Source organism: Engraulis encrasicolus, chromosome 14 (assembly GCF_034702125.1).
Source record: "Engraulis encrasicolus isolate BLACKSEA-1 chromosome 14, IST_EnEncr_1.0, whole genome shotgun sequence".
Taxonomy (NCBI): domain Eukaryota; kingdom Metazoa; phylum Chordata; class Actinopteri; order Clupeiformes; family Engraulidae; genus Engraulis; species Engraulis encrasicolus.
Window position 1 is genome coordinate 44,497,454 of NC_085870.1, and position 6,793 is coordinate 44,504,246.

The window sequence follows — 6,793 nt, forward strand, 5'->3', positions numbered from 1 at the left end:
TCCACACGGTTTTTGGCTTCCCCTTGTTCATTCCATATTTATTCTCCCTCCCGGGTTTCCACACACTCCTCCAGTATTCCCTCCTTCTCTTCTCTTCTCTTCTCTTCTCTTCTCTTCTCTTCTCTTCTCTTCTCTTCTCTTCTCTTCTCTGGCCTTCATTTTTATTTTTTTAAACATCTCTCATCCCTCGCTCGCTCTCTTGCTCGCTCTCTGCCTCCCTTTCTGTTTCTCTCTCTCTCTGTCTCTGTCTCTGTCTCTCTCTCTCTCTCTCTCTCTCTCTCTCTCTCTCTCTCTCTCTCTCTCTCTCTCTCTCTCTCTCTCTCTCTCTCTCTCTCTCTCTCTCTCTCTCTGTCTACCCCATTCTCCCCTCCTCCCAGCTGGACTCGTCAATCTCTGTGACAGCTGGCAGGACTTCATCAGTATTTTGGGAGTTTGGCTGTGGTTCAGGGGCACAGCCAAGGAGAGAGGGATATCTGTATTTATTGATTTTTGGCCCTTTCTAATGGAATCCCTCTGGGTGCTTTAAAAGGCCCGCTGCCCAATTTATCAGTACATGGCTCCTTCAGGATGTCTGTCTGTCTGTCTGTTTTTTCTGTCACTTTGTGTGTGTGTGTGTGTGTGTATGTGTGTGTGTGTGTGTATGTGTGTGTGTGTGTGTGTGTGTGTGTGTGTGTGTGTGTGTGTGTGTGTGTGTGTGCATATGCGTGTGCGTGTGTGTTGTGGAGATTCCTTGACTGCCACACAAGCTGTTGCTATCTTGATTTGTTTGATGCACCATAGCATTTACTAGAGAGCATTTATAAATGAACACAAGTGTTGTCTAGCGAGAGCCAGAGCAAGATCATAATGGCCATGTTCGGGGGAGAGGGGGAAACTGTGCTTGACCAAGAGCAGCATATTTGGAATTACTGAGAATGACCACCGCAACTTGGAAAAACTCGTTGCAAATTGTTTTCTTAACCAAATAAGTTCGAGATAATTCCCATTGCTATATCACGTGACTGACATGTCAGCATACTTTTCAAACATTGGACCTTTTTAACCTTTTTAATGGTGTGTATACTGTCTGTAGTTTTATCAATTTGAAGTGGAGTGAACTTGCACTGTAGACCACAATATTTGACAGTATTTTTAAAACGACTTCTTTGACTTGGACGTTGGAATGTGGAGTGCGAAGAACACACCAGATGGGCCCTACACACTTGCACTTTGAGCTGCATGCTGCAGTCGTCACCATTAGCATGTATTGTCGTAAAGAGAGGAGGGTCCTGGAGAAATGGCAACGCGTTCCCATGGCTGTTATATATGGTGTCTCACAGCTCCGTGCGTCTGAGCCTTAGCGGCTCTCCGAGGAGATCTGGACAAGTTTGATGTTCTTGCCAGTTGTATGTGGCTTTGCCGTATAGTGGTGAGCTATACGCAGCATGCAGTCATATGCAGCAGTGCAGCCTCTTTGAAATGGCTGCAGTTCAATTAAATACAGTTAGTTAGTGTGCATATGTGGTAGGACATGCTATGCGCTGAGAAGGGGGAGCGCTTGAAATGCTCCACTCCAACAACTCTGCCATGGATGAGAAATAACCCAACAACAATGATTAAAAAAGAAGGACTCCCTTAAAGTTTATAGACTAATTAATGGAAACCGTCTAGGACAAATAAATGAAAATACAAGCCTCCACTCACACGGTTACACCACCACCCACTTTCGTGTTTCCAAAGAGCAAAAAAAAAAAAAATCCTGGAAAGATTACTTAACAGGACTTGTCACCCTTTTCAGAGCAAACTTGACATCACTTTTTCACCGCAATTGGAAAACTTCTGTTGAACATGTATGTAAAAGAAATATCTCTTCATTGGCTGCTGCATGGCTCTCAGTGTTTTTTTGTTTTTTTTCTTGGCCACACCAGTACCGATGGTGGTAAGCATACCTGCCATGTCAGAACATAGGGTTAATCAGTGGTGCGTTCTTATTATGCACTGAACTTTGTTTTAGAGACTTGGATATTAAGCTACTTATTGTTGCACTAAAAAATATTACAGCGGGGTATATGATAGACATACAGATATTGAGTAATATGGTACAGCCGTGGTGTAATAGTTAGGGAGTTGGATCGTAAAATCACAGGGTTGCAGTTTCTATTCCCATCCTTACCAATCCTTTCCTCCCCTCCATGCCTGAAGTACCCCCATGCCCACACTGCTACAGGGACTGTAACCAATACCCTGTAACTGTAAGTTGCTTTGTATAAAAGCGTCAGCTAAATGTAATGAATAAGTAATGTAAAGATAGCCAATTGTTAGTGTAAATGAAAAAGTTGTTAATTTGCCTGTACCTTTTTGCTGAAATAAAATTTAATCGCAGAGCCACAAACAGTGGCACACAAAGCTGATGTAATGTTGTGCATATAAAATGTTCCTGAATGAATGATCTTCATTGCACGCTGTCATTACCACCATAAAAATGTAGCCAGTGATGAGTACTGTAACTGCTTGTGTTTACAAGGGACTGTGGCCTAGTAATGCAGATCGCAGCGCACTGGAGCAGTACCCTGTCTGCATTGACTGCATTGCATTGTATAGTCCTTTCACTTCTATAACCTTTAAACTGAGTTCTAGACCTACAACACCAGTTACAAAAAAACAAAGCAAAACAAAACTGGATGTCTATTGGAATATTGCATCATATCATCCATTCTGCTACATATACTCCAATCACTTCTATAACTTAAGACGTTTTAAATGGAGCTTCGAAGCCTACAGTACAAGTACGGCAAAATAAAACAACTGGATATGTGCACATTGCATCATAAAACCCACTCTGTAACTTTTGTCATTTTAAACGAAGCGTTGAGCCTACAGCACGAGGTAAATAATAATAAAAAATACCATAAAGGGTGCCTTTTTTGCACCTGGGTGCTAAGTCCCACAGAAGCCCTTTGCTTATTAACGCCCTGCCCTTCTCTCACCTCAGAAATATAAATATGGTTGCTTAGATGCACGCTTGCACACCAATGCATGACATTACTTGTCCGAGCAGCCAAAGACATTAAGATGGATTTGGGGCGTTATAACATGAACTGGAAATTGTCTGCTTAAATGTCCTACTTTCTATTTTTTATGTAAAACCAGTAAATCCAATAAACGAGGTACCATACTTTTAACTGGTATGATCAGTAGGTTTTGCGGCCAAAGAGGCCTGACTGATGAATCAAAATTCATGTATGAAAAGTGCACATTTGAAGCCATGATGAGTAATGAAATGAATGAGATATGTATGGTGGTAATGCATATTCATGGTAAAACTACAATTTGTTAATAGGCAGCATACATTCTTGAAATATACAACTACAAATATACATATTGGAATGTAGATGTAATGAGAAACAAAGTTATTGTTCCCTTTAGAAGAGACCTACATTTTAGAGAACATAATCGAGTTGACCAATGCACTCCCAATTTTATATCCTTTGCAGGTGTGGTCAGTAAGGAGAGTTGCAAGCATGGCATGATTGTGTCACCTGGCAGCTTCAAAAAGGTATGCGTCACCCAACCACATCAAAAAGGTGTGCGGTCACCCACCGCTGGACATACCGGGCTTCTTACTGGTGACCCTTGAGTCGCAAACACATTACAATGCATGTTTGTATAAACATTGCAGTAGTGAATTAGAGCATATGGGGTAGCATTGGAAAGTGCAAATTATCTTCTTTCCAATGCATGCATGACATTTATAGTCAAACAATGATGCATAGAAGCAGAGGTGTGCTTTTCCATCCTGAATAAGAAAAAGACTCAGAGAAGAGTCACTTTCTTTTACCTAGATTCATTTTTTCCCTTTACAAGTTAGACGAATCATTGTGGATTTGTAGGTATTTCCTCATACTGTATTGCCCATGTGACAACTAAATTGCAAAATAATAGGTCTGTTCATTTCTAAGGTCAGAACTATTTGAAATAATGTGCTAATTGCTGCGTTTGTGTTGCAATGGGGGGGTCCGTGTACTTTTTCGTTCATTCATTATTCTATTTTGGAATGAAAAATGAAATTCAAAAAAGGGTGAAACTTCTTTTTTTGTTTTAAGCAGTCCAAGCAGAAATGGCTGTATTTGGGTTTTCAGCATATGTTGCCTCATATGAAAATAGTATTTGGTAAATTGGCAACATTTTTGATAGACTTTCAATTTGTAATATTTGTTTAATCATTTATTGAAATTCATTTGACTGACGCCTTGGTTAACCGGAAGGATATTTGCCGTCTGATTCGCACCAGCGAAGGTACCGGACTATAGCAACCATGGAGCATGGAAAAGATGCTCCAGAAATCCAGCCAGGGACATAACAGTAAAGTAGAAGAATGAAAAAAAGCGGTGGTAGGCCTATGTAATGCGACTGCCATATGATTACTGAAAGATGCTTTATGTCTTGCGTTGTTATTTTGCCACCTTTTGCTTATTAGCTAGCAGGTTAAATATGCAGGTTACGTGTGAACGGACCTGAAGAATAGCCTACATCAAAGCAAAAAAGTTGAGTGGTGGGCCTATTCTTTCGCTGACGAGTGAGTTGCGAGTTTGGAGGGCTGGTGCGCACTTTTTCGAGCGCTTAAAAAAACTACCACTGTTTATGTAGACTACGCACGCTTGATACACGTTTCACTTTGGTGTATTTAGGGCATTAGTGGTAGGAGGCTTCCAGGTAGACTGCATCTACAGGCCAGAGATGATCTGAGAAAATGAAGGTTGCTGATCATCAGAGCTGTCAAAAACCTCTCTGAATCAATGACCGTTAAACTAATCCTCCCGTCAACGTTCCCGTTGCACAGCTGTCCTTCACTGCTTGCGTATATTTTCATAAAATGTGAAAAGATGTCAAATAACATCATCTGCAAATCGTGGTTGAGCAAGGGGGAAAATGTTAGGTTTGTGCGTGATGCTCGTGAATGAACTACAAATACACATTAGGGCGCTATGCAAATACAATCAAGTGTGAAGGATAGGCATACATAATCACATGGAATCTCAACTCGTTGCAAAGGTTAAATCAGTTTATATGTTAGTAAATTCATCTTCTACTCCTAACAAAGGGCGTCCTACTCAATATGATGGTGGCTCGTGCATGCCCTGGCGCTTGGGATATCTATACAAACTCATCTCACGAGGTAGTGACTGAGCATCACAAAATATTCTTCGCGCATTCATCGCAGAGCAGCCACGTCCTTGCAGTGTACCAACGTTTCGGAATAGTGTAGCAACAATGATGGCAAAGTTGGAATGTGCCCAAAGAAACCATGCAAGGAAAACTTAACCACAGCCTACAGTAGGCTATAACCTACTTCCAGGATACTTCCAGGTCACCCAAATTCGTGGTCCTAATTAAATGAAAGACGCAATTCGAAGGGCATTTTTCTTCATTGCTTTTTTCTTTTTTCTAAGACTCAGTGTTTCATTTTCAGTACAAAATGGATATCAAAACATGGCGCTGGATTTCATTTCACATGTGATTTTCAGGCGTAAAACATCACAAATGAGTCCTTTTTCATTTTTCAAGCGACTTCCAAAATAGAAAAATTAATGAACGAAAAAATACACGGACCAAATGGCCTAGCCCTAAATGCAATTGAGTTGCTAAATGAATATCGTTTAAGCACCTTTGATAGCATGCTATGATAGTCATTTTCAGGGGTGAATTCCAGAGAGCTATTTGTGGTGTATTACACCAACAAGTCAGCATATTGGTATTGTCATAGGCTTCATTGCCTTTTCCTTGACACTTGGTGGACTGGCCTGCTGAAAATGCCCGCTCCATCTTTTTTACCAGTCCAACCCAGGTGTCAGCCGACACCATCAAACGAGCTATATTTCATCTGACAGCTTCAAAAAGGTAAGTTGTGTCACCAGACAACTTCAGAAAGGTCACCCGGTACCCGGTCATCCGGTAGCTTCAAAAATATATTTTTCACATGACTTCAGAAAGGTATGTTTTACCCGACAACTTCAGAATAGGTATGTGCAGCTGTTAAGATGACTGTGGATATCACCTGTAATTTTTGATGTACTGTTAATGAATGACAAAACACACCCACCTTTTTAATCTTGATGGAAAAGTGTGCTCACATGCAACTGGTGTTTGTGAACAGTTGTTCAGGTAAGGTAGTATAAGGCAAGGCAATTTTATTTATATAGCGTATTTCATACATGAAAGCAATTCAATGTGCTGTACAGTGAAATAAAACCATACAAAATCAACAAGAGATAAAAGAACAACAAAAACAAAAGCATAAAAGCAATAGCAGGACAAGGCGTGCAGTAAAAAGCAATACAAGTACAAGGCATGGCAGGTAAAAACAAGATAAAAGGATAAAAGCAAGAAGATAAAAAAAAATAACAGATAAAAATATCAAAACCCCTTCAATGGCTAAAAGAAGGCATCTGAGAAAAAAGAGGCCTTTTTTTTACTTCCTCTGGAAGCTGGTTCCAGAGTTTTAAAGCATAAAAACCAAAGGCCGTCTCGCCACCAGTATAGCACATTCTTTTGGTATGCGCAAGGAAACTAAGTTGCTGCAGGGAATATTTTGAGTATATGGAACACTAACCTCCATTATTAGTCATTAAGGCAGGTATTCGATAGCACAGACACATCACAGAATCATTGGCTGTCGACCTGACGAAGACACAGTAAAATCATTCCTGGTAGTACGAGCTGCGCTGAGGGCGGGGACGCCCACTTGCCTAAGACAGCGATCCAAAGGCGCAAACCTCACTTTTTGAGTCACGCTCTCTTCGGATGACACAAGAAA

The 6,793-nt window shown here is 40.8% G+C and overlaps 1 protein-coding gene across 1 annotated transcript in view; it reads left to right on the forward strand.

The window, feature by feature from the left end:
* LOC134462694 (retinoic acid receptor gamma-like) overlaps positions 1-5,872 on the forward strand; it is a 175,553-nt gene extending 169,681 nt beyond the window's left edge. Inside the window, exons 12-13 of the mRNA XM_063215839.1 lie at positions 3,474-3,535; positions 5,815-5,872. The gene's annotated coding sequence lies outside the window, so the exon portion shown is untranslated. The remainder of the gene's footprint in view (positions 1-3,473; positions 3,536-5,814) is intronic.
* Positions 5,873-6,793: the final 921 nt, after the last annotated feature.